The following is a 17,431-nucleotide window of genomic DNA, read 5'->3' as shown; positions in this document are numbered from 1 at the left end:
AAATATTTGGAAGAAAATTTTACTTGTCGTCTTTCGCTAATTTGTAATTTCACTGTCTTATTTCTCGTCAGATCTTATACAATTCCGGAAATAATAATAAGAATTTCTCTTTGGCTTTCAATAATAGATAAAAAAATTCAATTAAATATTAGACATAAAAATGAAGACGGTTTGAATCTAGTTGTAACAAAGAAACACATGGTTAAAAATAATATTAAAAAAAATTATTTTTAAAAATTTGTCAAAATTCAGAAAAATTACACAACAAATATATTGGTACAATAAAAAAGACAATTTTTGAAACGTATAAATTTATTTTTTGTAACAATTTTTTTGAAATTGCAACAGAGAAATATCAAAATCTTCAATAATTTTTTAATTATTGATTTTTTTTTTTTTTAATATTCTCGTTTTCAACGAATATTTGCACTTAATTTGTTATTTTTTAATATATCTAAGTTAAACTGCCAAGCCTAAGAGCACCAACAAAACACACACTAAAGTACTTTTTTATACTTTATCTATCCATTATTATTTAATTTTTTTCATTATTATGTTACAAAAAATATGTAAAAATTACTTTTTATTCGCTTTGTGATTGGAAAATAGCGAGTCACCTGACCCATGACATTTGAGGTTGTTTTTGCCAGTATTGTTTGAGATATTTAATGAAAATTATTAATACATTATAATAAGTTTTTATATTGCACCTAGAGGTAAAATAGCGTCAAAAAGCTTGAAAGAAAAGCTGTAATTAGTACCCAATTAAGAGCAAATGCATTTAAAACAATATTACTTGTTAATTCTACTTTTAAATACACCATTTATGGCAACACTTATTAATAGCTTTCGGTTTGTTTAAGTAATGGAAATTTTTCGTTTCTGCAAGCAATCTGAATACCTAAACATCGTTTTTTTTTTAATTTTTTATTTTAAATAATAGTAATGGGGCGTATATTTATATAAAATGAAGAAAAAAATGCTAAGAAAAACCGAGCGAGAATCTGGCAATTTGAAAAGAAAAGTTGATCATGAAATTGCTAAACTGGTGGTAACATGTAAAAAAATGATTCAGTATTTATAGATATTGAAGATATAAGCAAATAATGTTAGCATTGTGGAGCTTTGAGATATGAATAGGAAGTAAACCGATCGGGAAACGTAAGTTCTCATCATGGGAAGATTGAGCTTCCAACATTGAACGAACGACCAGTGGAGTTTTAAAACCTTGCTAACTGGAACTGACGGACATCGCATACAATATCGGATAAAATCGGGATTGGCGAGCAGGAGGCAAAATCCACTAATTAATTAATAGAGAGTAGTTATTATTAGTAAATGTGTTTTCAAACTTTTATTGTTGCTACTAATTAAAATTAAGAATATGCTATTAAAAACAACCATTTAACATAAAAGTAAGGCCATTAGATATAATAAAGCTAAAAAATGAAAGAAAGACTTTTACATAAAAAAATTTCTAATTTTTTGAATAATTTTCTAAATAAAAATTTTTTGGAACTGTAGTGGTAATTCTATGAATGAACAAAATTAAAATGTCAATAGTTACTGGATATTCTAACTGAACAAATGGCTTTTTAATTATATATTAGATAGTCTCGATAGTGCATTCAGCAGCGGTTCTGCCTCATAAAAGTGTTATATCTGGCTTTGATGTTGAACTTTCTAAACATCATTGTTAAATGCGCTAGAAGTAGAGTTCAAGATAGACACTTTGTTTGTGTGATTTGTAAAATTATCATAATTTGTGGTTTCTTACACAAAATCAATTTTTCAGATAACCCTTTGCACTACAATGGATTAAATTTTTCTTTCTATTTTTCAAAAGTCATAAAAAGTTTTAATTTGTAGAAATCTTTTTAGTTTATCTAAATCTAGTATTTTATGTATTTTTACATCTTTTAAAATACTTATAGGTATTTGCGTAAAAGATACTTTTTTTTTTTTGTCTAAATAACTAATAGATAGTTATAATATATAATTCACAATTTCCTATTAGCTACTGAAGTTTTTGCATCAGCCCATAATGAACTAAGGAAACTATTTTGGAAGAATTTGCTTTCTAAATGTTATGAATTTGATGAGAAATGCTAATATCCTTACTATGCCATATGAAGAGAAAAAAGTAATAAAACAGCATAAGAAAAATTACCAAAACATTTTAAATATAAGAATCATCTTTCATTTTTGTATGAGACTCTCTAGATTAGTAGTTGTTAATATTAACTTATATCTCTAATTTAGCATTTTTTTAAAGATATCATGAAGATAAGAAAAGTCAATGAATTTTTTTTTTTCTTGTTGGGCATAAATATTAATGAATACTATACTTTCAGCAGTAGACTAAAATTTTTAATTCTATATGTAGAGAAGAGAAGTCATTTAAAATTAAATTTATTATATATTTATCTCTTAAGTTTTAAAGAACTAACTATTAAATATTGAGTATCCTTGTTTGAAAATAACCTCACAGTTTTGTTGGTTTTTCTAATCACGGTAGATCTTCAAAATGTATTTTTATATATAGTAAATAGCTCCTAGCATTAACTTTTAAGGGGAAGAGGGAATTTTCCACTAGTGTTTGAATTCTGTTCAAACAAACAGGGGTGTTTGTGCTCCGGGGAAACCCCGGAATTCCGGGGATTTTGAGCTTCGATCCCCGGAATTTCCGGGGATCGTCGTTCAAAAAGAAGTAGGAATAATAATGAATTATTTATTTTGATCTGGGTAATTTTGTTTGCTTTTAAAGCAGAAAACGCAAGGTCAGTGTGTGTGGTGAAAACTTTTCCTTTCTTTCTCCAAAGGCAGTGATAATGCGTGAAAAGGGGGGAAAAACTTGTTTTTTGTTCTTTCCTTATTGCGAGTTATGACTCATTCCCCCGGTTCTCGGACATTCTCTTCTGGATTCTTTTCGGCAAGTAGGCGCGGCAGAAAAAAAGGGAGAAACTTCGTTCGACCAGATGTGTCATCACGTGACTCTGGGTTCAAAGGTCTTATCTCTACTGGCGTGGCGCCAATAAGTAGAGAAGGGGGATTTTTCGCCGTATTAGCTATTTGTCATTGATAGCTTCGCAACTTTTTTTTCTCCGCTGTGTAAAATTTTCGTTTCATTTATTGATGCACGTGTAAATTTTTCGTTTCGCTTATTGAAATATTTTTTTATTTATGTACGCAAGAGAATTTCATTTAGAAATTTCAGCATATGAAACAGAAATTACCCCTTAAAAATTCATATCTAATTAGTTTTACAGCATTAGATCCAGAGCTAAGAGGTAAAACCAGTACAATATTAACTTTTGAAAAATTATCATCTTTTATGTCCCATATTTTTAGTGATAATGAAAAGTCAAAAGTAGAAGCTGAAATAAGGTTATACCAGAGTGATATTGATATCACCAAAGAAATGCTCTACACATCTGATGAAAGTGGAAATCAAGTCAAGTGTACAATTGATAAATATTGGTCTAAAGTTTTTAATTTAAAAGATGATTTCACAAATGATTATAAGTATCCTACATTGGCTAAATTGGTCAAAGCCTGCCTTAGCTGCTTCCATAGCCCATTAGTGGAAAGTGCATTCAACTTAATGGATACACTTGTCACTGACTATAGAACCTCTCTTAAGATTGATTCCCTAGATGCAGTGCAGACTATTAAATATGATTTAATGGCTTCTAAAGAAACCTTATGTGAAAAATATGGCTCAAAAAATCCAATGACTGATCCAATTCACAAAGATCTCTTACTGAATATGAACAGAAGTTGGAAAACATTTCAAGAGGACTTAAAAACATGTATTTGAGATGAGTCACCTATAAAAGTCTCTGAAAAACCTTCTACATTAGCAGAAAAGCAAACTGCTTCTACCTCTGCATGTGCAGTTCTCGAGGAAATTTCTTCAACTGTAAATGAGGAAAATAAAAGTCAACCTTCCTGCAATTATGAAGTTCACCACAAAAGAAAGACAAGCCCACAAACATCAGAAAATAAAAAAAAAGCAGCAGAAATTAGATAATTTTTTTTTAAAGAATTAATTCAGGTAATTTAAAATATTTGCATAAAATGTAGTAGTTTATATGTTTAAAAATTTATGGTTATTAATTTTGCAAAAAAAGTCATTCATTGAACTTTTATAATTAGGTCATTCAATACTTCATAATTGTAATTTTTCATTTCTCCCCCCCCCCTTCTCGAAACTCCAAAATGCCGGTAGTAAGTCCGTAAAAGTTTCAGGGGATTTTTTGGGGTCCCACAAACACCCCTAACCAATTAGTTATTGTTAAATACATTGCATATATCTAAAACTATTTATCTAATATCATACTTATTACATTTTGCATATTCTTAATCTGTGCTGTCATTGACAATAATTAAATGATATAAATAACACACACACACATATATATATATAACTCGGCAATTAATAGAGCAAGCATGATACACTTTATATTTGATTGTCATGTAATTAAATTGAGTGTCCATTGTCTTTTTGAAAGCAAAAATCTTGTGAAATAATTTTAGCTTTTAATTCAGTCATTTATATCTTTTGTTATAGATTTGCAAGACATGTATTCCTCATTTATTGTATTCCAACTTCATTTCTACATGGATTATTACAATAATTTATCTTCCTGACAATGTATGCTGATGAAGATTGTTGACATCATCACCATGCAACTTATCAAAATACAACATAAGCTTGAAAAGTAAAAGTTTTATTTTTGTTACTTAATTATATACTTAAATTTTCTTGATTTATAAATAATCTTGATCTAATATATATGCATTTGTATAATGTAACATTTTCTTACAGCCTCTAGCAACCTTTGCATCATTTAAAAATAATAATTCAGATATAGAGAATTTTTTTGATATAGCTATTTAGGTATGACTTATATATTAGGTATCACTGATTTTTTTTTTTTTTTTTTTTTTTTGTATTCTTATTAGTCACATTTTTCAAGATGAGATCTTTATGAATCATATTAAATTTAAATGATAACTAAGCATTAGCTTTTCAACAATCAAAATATACTTCAAGTACTTTATATTGCTCAGCATGTAATTTATGATAAACTTAATGGCATGAGATTCTAATACTTGTATATATTTAATGACTGCCACTCTCACAGAAAAGTAATGTTTTAAACAAAATTTTTTCCAAAGCTTTATCTAATCATTAATTAATTAAAAGGTATATTTTAAGTTACTAAATGTGGAAATTGCATATTCATTTATAATAAAAAAATAATTTAATTGTTTCTTGGACATAATTGAATTTTGAGGTCTATTTCACACTGCTAACTATTAACTTGGATGTTAAAATTGTACTTTACTGTGTTATTTTGAATAATAATACAGAACAATATTTACAGAAAAAAAGTTTGAGATTTCCAAAATTTTTATAAAATTTATATGATTTTGTTCAAGATTAATATTTTTCATACGTTTAGAGAAATTATTTCTGGAGTAATTTTTTTCCCTTCTTTCTTTCTGCCTGCAGGAAATCATTTCTAATGTTTTCATTTATTTTCTATTCTTTGAATTTGATGTGATGTCTATTATATATATATACACACACATAAGCCAGGACTGAAATAGAATGTATGTATATTTCTTTTCTTTTCATTCTGTGCGAACAAAATAAAAATCACATTTGTCAAAAATTGAAGCATTAATGTTTTAATCTTATGATTTCTGTAGTTTTTTAATCAATCTTTGTTAAACAGGCTAAATTAAATTAGAGCAATAGGAAGTCCTAAAAAGTAATGATCTTAAGAAATCTTCAAAAATAGTAGATGAATTTTTATTATCTGAATAGAAGACTGTTAATTATTCATTTTTCTACTCGTGATTTGTTTTCATTTTTACATATAAAATGTCATGTTGTTAATAACCATTATCCTATTAATGTTCTTCTATGGAAATTTATAAGGATTTTATTGTTGAAATTTGTCATATTCTGTTTTTAAAAGACGTATCTTACCTTTTTTTATAGTGAAAAGATAATAAACTATCAAATTTTATTCATTGAGTTTGAGTTGGTTATTATTATTGAGTTGGTTAACTGCATTCAAACCAAATGATGTGAGTCCAGACAAGAAAATAGGAAATTCTATACATTTGATAAAAGATGCATATTCTCAGCAAAATAACAGTGGTAAGACTTTATTCTTCAGTGTAATAATTGAACCACTAAACTTAACATTATCATCTGAGCACATTTATTTTACAGAGTTTCTTCTTGCATTAACATTTTATTCTTGCTATCCTGCTGCTTATAGTTTTATATGTAGTTCAAAAATTTTAATTTTGTGTGTACTTAAATTTTAATTTAACCTTTTTAATTTATCTCATCCTGTATGCATTAGAAAATTGTCCAATGCTTTAAAAAGTGTATTCAATAATAATCATATTATCTACCTTCAGAAAAAGAATGAAATACTATATCCCCATGAAAAATTTATCTGCTTCTTATGGATGAAATATATGTAAATCCAAGTTAAAATTATAAAAGAGGAGAACTAATAGGAAAAGCAGAAAATACCAATCAATAACTCAACATTATTGAAGTGCTCATAATAACTCTTTAATTTCAAATTTAAAAAAATAATTGCCTTAGTTCTTATGAAGAATCAAACAGCAATATATTAGCTTATAATTATCTTTAAATACAACTTCATTAATGTTGTGTAGATTTGGCTACAAATATTGATAACATTTAAATTGTTCATAATTCGTTGTAGAAACATATAAGTAAAATGAAAAGAAACATCCTTGTAATAAATAGGAAAAAAAGTAGAAGTGTATATTGAATGTAATCTTTTATACATGAAAGTTGATATTCTGCTTTTAGAAGTCAATGGATGTTTCTAGAAGGTTCTGACCTTTTCTTCAGCAAAAGAAGTTAATTTATCTTGAATGTGCCTCAATTATTCCTACCATGGAAATTCTGTCGGAAGACTCTATCATGTAAGATTATATCTTTAGAAATTTATTGTATTTTTTCTCTAATAATAAAAATAATTTAAAATTCAAAATGAATGTGGATGACAAGGGAAGTGGGCAAAAAGTGCCATTCTTGGAACATAATTAACAGCATTTTGATGAGTGTCAGAAATTAAAATTGATATCTGTTGAAATAAAAAATAATAGGTAATTGTTATTATAGTGTAAAAATTTCTTAATTATATTTTCTATTATCATTATTTAATATTTTGTTCAAATAAGAAGGCAAGGCTTTTAGAAATGTTACATTGAATTTAAATGTTTTAAGACAAAATGATACTGCTTTTATATATTTACTACTTCTTTTTTTATTTTTATCTAGGGATTTTCAGTTGATGCCATATAAAAAAGCTAAGGGTATTACTGAAAATAGAGCAAATACAAGTGCTGCAAGCCATGTTGCAGTTATCACAAATAACATGAGTAAGTGAAAATGAATAATAAGAAACATTTTACTTCATTATTGATTTCAATATCAATCACTTATTTATTTACATGATCTATTTTTGATTAAGCTGTGAATGAACAAATTTTTAATTTAAAACCTAAATATGAATTTTAGTTTTTGAGCATTTATTGGTAACTGATTCAAAATTATTCGCATAAGATATTATTTCTGTGTTATCATTTATTGCAAAATGTTCTTGATTTACTTTTTGATTAAAAATATAATAAAATTTAACTGTCAATTGATTTGTTGTTTGATTGGTTGCCTTTTTTTCTGGTTTCAAAATCATAAAATGTTCTGATTAGAAAGTAGTTTTAAAATATGTTATGTTCTTCTTCACATTCTTTTATTCATTTTTTAAACTTTTTTTTTTCTCAAAGCATAATATTAAGGATATGATAATTATTTTATTTAAACTTTCCTATTACAAATAATTGAAGGAAATATATGCATTTTCTTCTAATTATATACTTTGCAATAAATAGAAATAATATTGCTCTGACAAATCTTTTAAGTTCACATTGTAAACTATGTTAAAAACTGTATTTGATTTTGGATTTGAATGTTGTTAGATTATTATGTTCTTTTTAATATTATGTGATACTGCTGAATGGCTGTTTTATGTTTACACCTTGTTTAAAAATATGTAATGGGTTTTTCTAATTCATTCTTTATGACTATGAAAAAATAATAAAACACCTTTTAGAAATTGGGGTTAAGAAAGACATTTGGTTTTATACATAAATTCAATATCCATTATTTATTCAAAAAAAAAAGATATATTAGCTATATTTCTAGAAAATTGGAAGAGTCAAGGGTCTCTTTACTTTGACATTTAGTAAAACGTAAATTATCTTTCCTTATTTATGCAATATTTATTACATTTTTACCCATATTAAAATTTAATTGTTTAATTTTTGAGTATTGAAAAGTTTATTTGCTTTTCTTTTTTTGTAATTAAAATGAACGAAAGTTTGCTTTTTAAAGATACATCATAAGTAGTATGATTTAGATAAAGGTATTTCTAAGAGGCTCATTTGAAGTTTATAGGTACAAATGTGTATGCAGAAATCAATAAGATGGAAGGAGGAAAATATAGGTTGCATATACTCTTTATCAATTCAGAAATAATTTTATTTGCTTATTGCACCATGTTTTGTCAGATTTCCTGTTTTATATAGTTCATTGCAATTGACCAAGATTGAATAAAAACTTATATAGATATATATAATTTTGGTCAATATTTCTTTGACCTTCAGGAACTAAGAACAGAAAAGCTCCCACCTCTGGAAAAGTTTTCTCTCTTACTCAAACGTCCTAAAAATTAAAAAATGTCAAATTGTAAAACATTATATCTTGCTTATTCAAGAAATTATAATTATGATTTTTCTTAAATACAGGTAATTATTCAATATTTTATTATATTGGATTAAAATTTATATCTGGCAGAGTTTTAATACAGAGTGTATTAAAACTCTGTATTTTTATATACAGAGTGTATGTTGTATATAAAAATACCAATAAAATATAAAATTTTTTCTATGATATTTTTTTATTTAATTGTGTGGAATAAAGATTTATTTGAACTGTGTTACTTGAAATAAAAATATATACATATACTATTTTGGTAAATATTTGAAATTATATACTGTTTCATGCTTTATTTAATCTGATAACCTTAAAGGCTTATGTGACATAGTTTTATTATTTTTTTTAATATATCCATTTCATTTTCGAAAAGAAAACATGCAAGTTAAAAACAGAGGTTTTTAAATACTAAACAAAGCAGAATGTTTTAGTAAATGTAAATTAATCTTTGTAAATGTAACTTAAATCTTTTAATTTAAGAATTCATAACTAACTATCTGAAGTATGAAAAAATGTTGAAATTGCATTTCAGTATAATTTGTTTTAGTTAAAAATATTGTAATCATTATTTTTTTTAAAATCTAGATAATGTAAAATAATGTAATTATTCTAACGTTATTGTACAAAATCCTTATCAATTTTTTTTGACAACACATAGTTATTCAGTAGTGGAAATTAAATGTTTTTAAATACCATCATTCAAGTAGGAGTTTTTCGACTGTCAGGTCTACTACCTTATATTTTGGTTGAGCTTTTAATCAGCTTTTTAATGAAGAATTATGGAATTTCTGAGTTAAGGAAAATTGCATTATCTGAAGTATCAATCCTTCACATACTTTTAGAATATACTTATGAAAGAACTATCTAAAAACACTTTACAACCCTATTTCAATTTTAATAATAGTCAAAACTCCTACTACTCTCCTCTCCAAATTTTGATATCAGTCCACTTACTGATTGTATGAGGTACAAGTCACTATAAAGAGGGGAAAACAGTGTTTCAGCAAAATAAATTCAGTCAACAAGGAAAAACATCTCAATCATGGCTACAGACTTTGGATCAATAAATGGATAATTATACCATATTCAAGCAAGCCTTAGAGAAATGTATCAAATGTTTCGTTCAACATTTGAAGCATTTGGACATTTTCTTTATGCCAAGTCTTGTCAATTATTTTTCCAAGATGTAGGCATACTTAAAAAGAACCAATGAGTTATTCAAATGCTTTACAACTTGTATGCAATTTGTTGTTTAAACATGAACAAGTAGGATTGGTCCTTAGATAATGATGCAATGCTAATGAAAAAACCTAAAAAGTAATGGCATTTTAAAAGGGACAGTTTCTATGGTGGTTTTTTTAATGAGTTTTGTGATTCTTACCCATCATGTTTGTGAGGAGATAAAAAAAATCAATTACATGCTCTTAATTAATAACAATAAACATATTGAATTAAGAACTTGCAACTTAGTTAAATAAACAGCAAGAAATTCAAAGTAATATTGTGACAATGCTTACTTTTGTTAATATATAACATCCATCCTCACTGCTGTCTAGTTTAGTTATATAAGATAATATCAACTACTACAAAGCTGTATCTGTAAATTCCTTGAAAAGAATAATCATTGATACTATAAAATTAGGTCTTTTCAAGGCAAAAAGAGGTGATAGGCCTAAAACAATGTGCATTAATATGTAGTACAATGCGACTTTTTTATGTCCTAATTATGCTCTGTTTATTCACCTCATAATTTACAGGAGTTTGTCAGCTAGGAATTGGCAGAGCTTGCAACATTATCCTTGGTTTTATTCAAGAATAACAGCTTTATGAGAAAGACAAAGAAAAAAGCATTATATGATGCTTTGAGTAGTGCTCCAGAATTATTGGTTGGTAACATTGTCAGCCTATATTTTGCTTTTCATAGAAGTGTGCTCATTTATTCAATAATATACCCAAAGCAAGGGATTACTGGTACTTGTATACATCTTACAAGTATTACTGGTTACAAATCATATTGGATTTGTACCAACTTGTATAGATCTTGCATCAAGAATTTTTATGAAGCAACAGTTCTCGAAAACAACCAGTGGAGAAACAGTTGTTTCTGACAAATGACTTGTGCTGCATGTAAGTTGTGAAACTGGAAGGGAGCCTGATGAAACATACTTAAAGAGAACATTTAAAAAATATTTTTCTGTATAATATTGATTCACAGAAAACTTTCAAATAATCCTGCCAATACAGAGCATTTCATTTTGTAACCTGCTTGCTATTTGGCTATCACATGCATACTGTAACAGAAAATGCTTTTGTACTTACTATTGGTGTTACAATATAAAGATAGGAGACTGGTTGTCACTGGCAAAGATATTGTTCTTGTTTTACTTACTACTGTTACTCCAGACAATGTAGTTTCTCATGCACAAAAAAGATACAATTTCTGTCAGTGTTACTTTTACGATTCTGAAGGTGGGCAGAATTCTAATGTACTGAGCAACTGTCAAAATTTCATTGTTGTTCATTCATGTAATTAGTTTTTGTGATAAAATGTAAAGGTTCTACTGGAAGGGAAAATTGTATGCAGAACATTTGTTCAGCCAGAATACTTCCTAGATATTATTGAGATCTTCTAAAGCCATAATTCTACTTATAATGACATTGAATGAAATAAAGAAGTTCATCATTATGTTGCATAATATTACAAAGACAGAAAACTTAAATGCAATCAAATTTGACTGTTTTAAGTAACTAGCAGGTCAGGAAAATGCTGTTATTGCCTCCTTCCATGCACATCAACATTTCTGTTGTATAATCCATCAAGTGCAAACATGCTAGGGACATAGTTTTGAATCCTTCAGTCAGAAAATGGAAATTAGTATACGAATTATTGACTTTGTATATTCTATTAAAGGACCAGAAGCATCCAAAATGATATTTGTAATTTCTCATAAGTACAATAAAATTTGTGGAATAAGTACATGCATCTGAATGATAATCTGCTTTGTATTAGCATTTGAGAGAATTACCGAGATCAAAGTTGTCTTAATATCAAAGTGATCTGCTTTGTCAGAAAATGTGATAGTATATAATCAGTTCAATAGCAATAAAATTATTCTAAATTATCTAGATTTAAAAAATTAAGGAATACAGACAGCATTTAGAAATAAAAAAAATTATTTTTATATAAAATGTAAATGTCTTTTACTCTTTTTAAATTAAAAGATTATGCTCCAAATTTCACTTTTACTGAAGATTCTGCATATTTGGTGTTTAGAAAGATTCAATTTTAAACTCTCTTGCTTTCAAGCTCTCTTCCAAAATGAAGAGCATAAATTTTTAATAAAAAAGTTAATTCATTCATCTTTTTCAGAATGTCACTGGCAAAACAGAGCATAAAGCAGTGCAATAATTCAAATATTTGACTTTTTATTTTATTTGTTTTGTAACATTTGCTATTAGTATTTCAAGTCTGACAATTCAATTAAAACTTTATCTTACACATGTTAATACATATATATATATCATGGAAAAAAGTTCACTTTTTCACTGGTATTTTAGTTTAAATATATTATTACAAGAAAACTGCTACAACTATGTGAAACTACTTCTAATATAAGTTTTGATCTCTTGCCTATATTTACAGAAAATTATTATTGCTAAAAATTATTATAAAAAAACTTGTTTTATTAGCAAGATATAGCAGCTTTACAATTTCGATTATTTGAATTTTCAGGCAGGGGAGTAAGGGCAGAAACTCTCTCCACCCCTTTCTTATGTGGGAATTTATATGTTCTCATCTTCTGAAAATTAAAGGAATATTTGACCAAAATTAAAAAATTTGTAAAATTTCAAACCAAATATCTTGAACTAATTGGATATTTTATGTTTGTTGATATAAGTAATTTAAAATAAGAATATCAAAAGTATAATATTTCCTTTTATTTTATTCTCATAAAATTTGTCTTTTATATCTTGTGACATCTTCAGAACTTGAGTTAACATAACAAATCAATATAATTTTTACAGTGTATTATAACATTAAATAAACATCTAGTGCATTTTACTTTTGAAAAGAGAGTTTGCATCATAGTATAAATTGTTGTGGAGCAGAATGGCCAGCAAACTTTTTATATAATGTCATAATAATATCACTTGTTTGTTATCATGTGATGACTTTTAAAATAACCTTAAAAAAAGAAACTCAAGAAAAAAAATGAGATTTTTTTAAAAAAATTTAGTTTTACAAATTGAAATTATTTCTCTAATAAAATCATTTAGTTCCTTACTTAAGTAAATTTACAAAAATACTACTTCAAAAGTATATTGAAATTTTATCATACTTTATATTTATTGGAAATGTGATTCAACTTTTTTTCAAGAAAAAGATATAGCTTTTTTTTGGTTGAATACCGTTTGGGTCTGATTCTGAAATAACTATATATATATATATATATATATATATGAACCATTATTGAGCTCTCATTGGGTGAGTTTAAAAACTAATTTTGTCTAGATCTTTTTTATTATTATTATTAATTTCCTCTGGGAATTCTAAAATTCTGCTTGTATCCTTTATGATTTTTGGCATATTCATCAAATATGGGGAAAAAAAACTTTTTACAATTCTACTGTGAGTATTTATTTTCAAATGACATATTTCTTCAAAATGTAATTGAATATTTGTGAAATGGAAAAATTTTGTTAATTTTATCTTACAAAAGTGTCAAATAAATATGAATTATCTGGTTTGAAAGAAAATATAAAAAATGCTGGTTTATCTACTTGGAGTGTAAAATTAGGATGCAAAATCCATTTAGGATCAATCACTTTATAGCATTGTTTAGAAATATTATTATTTGTAGTTATTTCATCAAACAGCCTTTCTCCATTGATAAGCAACAGTGTTTGAGAAGTTTAGATGTGGAGATTCTGGATTTTGAAGTTCTAAATCACCTATTTATAAGTTTAGGCTAAAAATGTCTCCTAATGCTCATGTACAGTTTTTTTGAATTTATTGTCCACCATTGATGATTTCTCAAATCTATCTTCAGAGTACTTTTTTTTTAAATTTGGACTCTTGTTGCAGCATTGACATTCTTTAGCTGTGCAGTATCAGTTGTTTTTACTGAGATTTTCATAATTCATACTTTCTGCATTTTATAATTAATTATATTCTTTACATTAAATATAAACTTTCTTTTTTGTTGTTGTTCTTTTTATAATTGCCATTGCTGAAGTTCTGCATATATGTTTATAACAGTTACTCCAATATTTTTTGCTCTATTTTAGTGACATATATTTAATTTATGAAATGTTAAAAATAAATTATATTTTCTCTTGTGCCTGTGTTTGCATTATATCATGACATTATCAGAAATCATATCAGACTGTCAGAAATCATTTTCACTCACCTTTTTATTTTTCAAGTAACCTTGTATTTAAACAGGTAAGGGCTGACTTTTGCATGGTCTCTATATAAAAAGATAAACTGAAATGTGTTATGTTTTGAGAAAACACTTGTGATCATAATAATATTAAAACTTCATTCCTTACTACTATACATGATTTAAAGTTGGTATAAACATTAAATAATTTATAGTTATTTATTATTTGATTGGTTTATAATATCATGTAATTTATCATTTCAGGTTCAGAGTCAAGAGTATTTGAGTTTTGTGAGCCATCCTATTACTTCTCTGTTAAGGAAGTATCACAACTTGAATTTAACCATCAAAGTACTCATTAACTAGTTTATTTGAGTTTTGTGAGTCATCCTATTACTTCTCTGTTAAGGAAGTATCACAACTTGAATTTAACCATCAAAGTACTCATTAACTAGTTGACTATCCACATTAACTTCTATGGCTGTACTTATTATGCTTTTATTGATTTTTTTTATCTGTGTGTTATGATGTTTGTATTCTTCAAACTATTCTTTCACCTAAGTAATTATTTAACTACTTCTAAGATAAAATCTTTTCAAAAGTTTATTCAATTAAGAAAGTTCAAGTCAATCATAGATCCAAAGCAATTTTGAATTTTTCATTGTTATTTGGAAATGAATTTCTAGCTTATACCTGAATAAATAGACAATATTAAAAGAATAATTAAGGAATACCCGCCCCCACTTCTTGTTATTTAAACAGAAACAGAATGCAGTAAAAAAAAATGTAAAAAATTGTATTTATTATTCAAATTGAATTGGTATTAATAAATTTATTACATGATGAAGTGGGGAGGGGGCTCACATGTTAGGGATTGAAGGCGACCTAATTGTTTCTTAGCAAAGCATTATTTTTTAATATTTCTTCTAAAGAAATTCTGCTGATGAAAAGGAATAAGAGATGGAATTAAAGTTGACAGTGTATAGCTGTTTCCATTTTAGATTATTTCCTTTTGATTTTATTAAGAAAGATTTTTTTTTCTTTTACCTGGTGACTGAATTTCATATGAATGGTGTTGGTTCTATTTTAATTTTATGTCCATATAGACCAATATGCCTTTGCAGTTGTTTCAGCTTTGTGGTACATGCTTTTGTGCACTTTTCTTAGTTTGAATTATGTTATTAGAGAGTGGTATAGAATAGTCTGCATCATTCATTCAATTGTGATACCCATCGAAATCAGAATTGCAAATGTATGCCTTCACCATTGTAATAATCTTCTGTCATTATGTGTTTTGCCTTCTCCAACTATCATCATTAGGTTTTTTTTCATTATTGTCTGATAAATTCTTTGACAATTGTAATCTTAACTGGAAAAAGATATTTCCTAAGTAGTAAGAGAGCTCCCATGTTTGTGTTATGACTATAACTAATACAATATGATGACATTACATATCTATTATTCTATTATAGTTGAAGTTCATTTAGAAAGTTTGAATTTAAAAATCCTATATTTAAAGAAATAGTTAAATTTGATGACTCTTTATGCTTCATGGAAAGATGGCCTTTGGTGCAAGTCTGCTATTTATTTATCTGTGTATTTTAACATATTAAAAAAAAATATGCTGTTTATAAATTGAAATTCTTTTCCAATAAAACAAAGAATGAAATACTTTTATATATATACTTTTATCCTAAGAGAACTTACTTGAATTGTTAAAAACAAATATAGTTATTGAATTCATAAAAAAAATTATCTCATAGAAAAATATAAACCCATTTTTAATAGCAATCTTTTTAATAAATTAAAAGAAGCATTATTTTTTTATTATTATGATTTGCAAAATTTATTTAACTTCATATAATCTTTTGCCAAGATGCAATGACTCTGTATAGAAGTATAGTGTGTTTACCAAAGGACGGGGCCAAATTATGTGATAGCTATGTTCTGTTTTAAGGCATATTAATATTTTTGTACTTTTAAGAAAAATAAAATAAACATTGCATTGTATGTTGTATTTTGATTTGATTAATAGACATATTTGAGATTGTGTTGCCAGTAAAAGACAAAGTAAACAAACAAATTAGCATGGATGACACCCGTTTAAAAACAGCCTGCATCATCTGGGGGGGGGGGCAAAATTCTTCTTTAAATAATTGCTCAGATTGATTTCATAAATGTTAAATATATCAAGCTAGTATCCTATATTACATTAGTGCTGCAATATATGAACCAAAATATGATCAGTGGCCTAAAAGAGCAGCTATGTTGCATGTTTTGGAAAAAAGCAAAAAAGAAATAGAAACCCAACAACACAGAAGTAAAAACTAAAAAAAAATTCTTTATAAAAAAACTTAATTATCGCTCTTATATAACATAAGAGAAAACAATAAAAAGCTGTAAAATCACAATTCAGATCATAAAAAATAAAATCCCAAACATTCATTATATAAGAGCTTTATTATAAATGTTATTAATACTAATTTACATACTTTTCTATCCTCTCCGATTTTTTTCTAATTTTTGATAAAATTTTCCTATATAATGCATTTTTAATTTTTTTAAAAAGGATTTTTATCATTACTTATTGGTATTTGAGATTTATCTTTCTATTATAGAAAATTATTAGACCTCCTTCTAGGAGGCTAAGAAACATCTGTATACTCAAAATATCATTCAAATTTCTTAAGGCATATAGAATTGCATGAGGTTCAAACAAATACACAAGATATTTAGCCTTGTAAATTTAGATCATATGATCATAATAGCACACACAGGGAATAGTTTTTAGCATCCATAAGCTGCAAAATATATACAAATTTTAAATTCTTTATGGAAATTCTAATGGTTAATTCAATGATTGCTTTTATCAAATAATTAAAAATTATTTATTTAATCTAGTTATATCATAAAAATAAATATCATAAATTAATAGTTATGGAAGATTTAAAATAAAAAGGAATTACCATTTACTTATGAAATTCACAGTTGAAAATACCTTCACTTTAGAAATTTTGTAATCCCTTAATTTTAATCTTACACTGAAAATAAAATTATGTTTATGATCATAGAAAGATAAAATTTAAAATTAGTATTCTATAAAATCGCTTACTACATTTCTATTATTTAAGAATAAAGAAAAATTCTTGAGCCGAGGTATAAAAATCTTTTTTTAATAAAAGGGGAAAAAACTATCTATAAGTTT

General features: G+C 26.4%; 1 long non-coding RNA gene across 3 annotated transcripts; it reads left to right on the top strand.

Annotated features, from left to right (window-relative positions):
* Positions 1-858: 858 nt before the first annotated feature.
* LOC129971831 (uncharacterized) lies at positions 859-16,201 on the top strand. 3 transcript variants are annotated; one of them, XR_008784824.1, is made up of 7 exons: positions 859-1,161; positions 4,574-4,724; positions 5,522-5,622; positions 6,017-6,178; positions 6,875-6,990; positions 7,349-7,449; positions 14,491-16,201. It is a non-coding gene; the product is annotated as an uncharacterized LOC129971831 (long non-coding RNA). The 3 variants fall into 3 exon arrangements; XR_008784823.1 differs by lacking the exon at positions 5,522-5,622; XR_008784825.1 differs by lacking the exons at positions 5,522-5,622; positions 6,017-6,178.
* Positions 16,202-17,431: the final 1,230 nt, after the last annotated feature.

This window comes from Argiope bruennichi, chromosome 1, assembly GCF_947563725.1.
Source record: "Argiope bruennichi chromosome 1, qqArgBrue1.1, whole genome shotgun sequence".
NCBI classification, from domain to species: Eukaryota; Metazoa; Arthropoda; class Arachnida; order Araneae; family Araneidae; genus Argiope; species Argiope bruennichi.
This window is presented reverse-complemented; position numbering and strand designations above follow the sequence as displayed.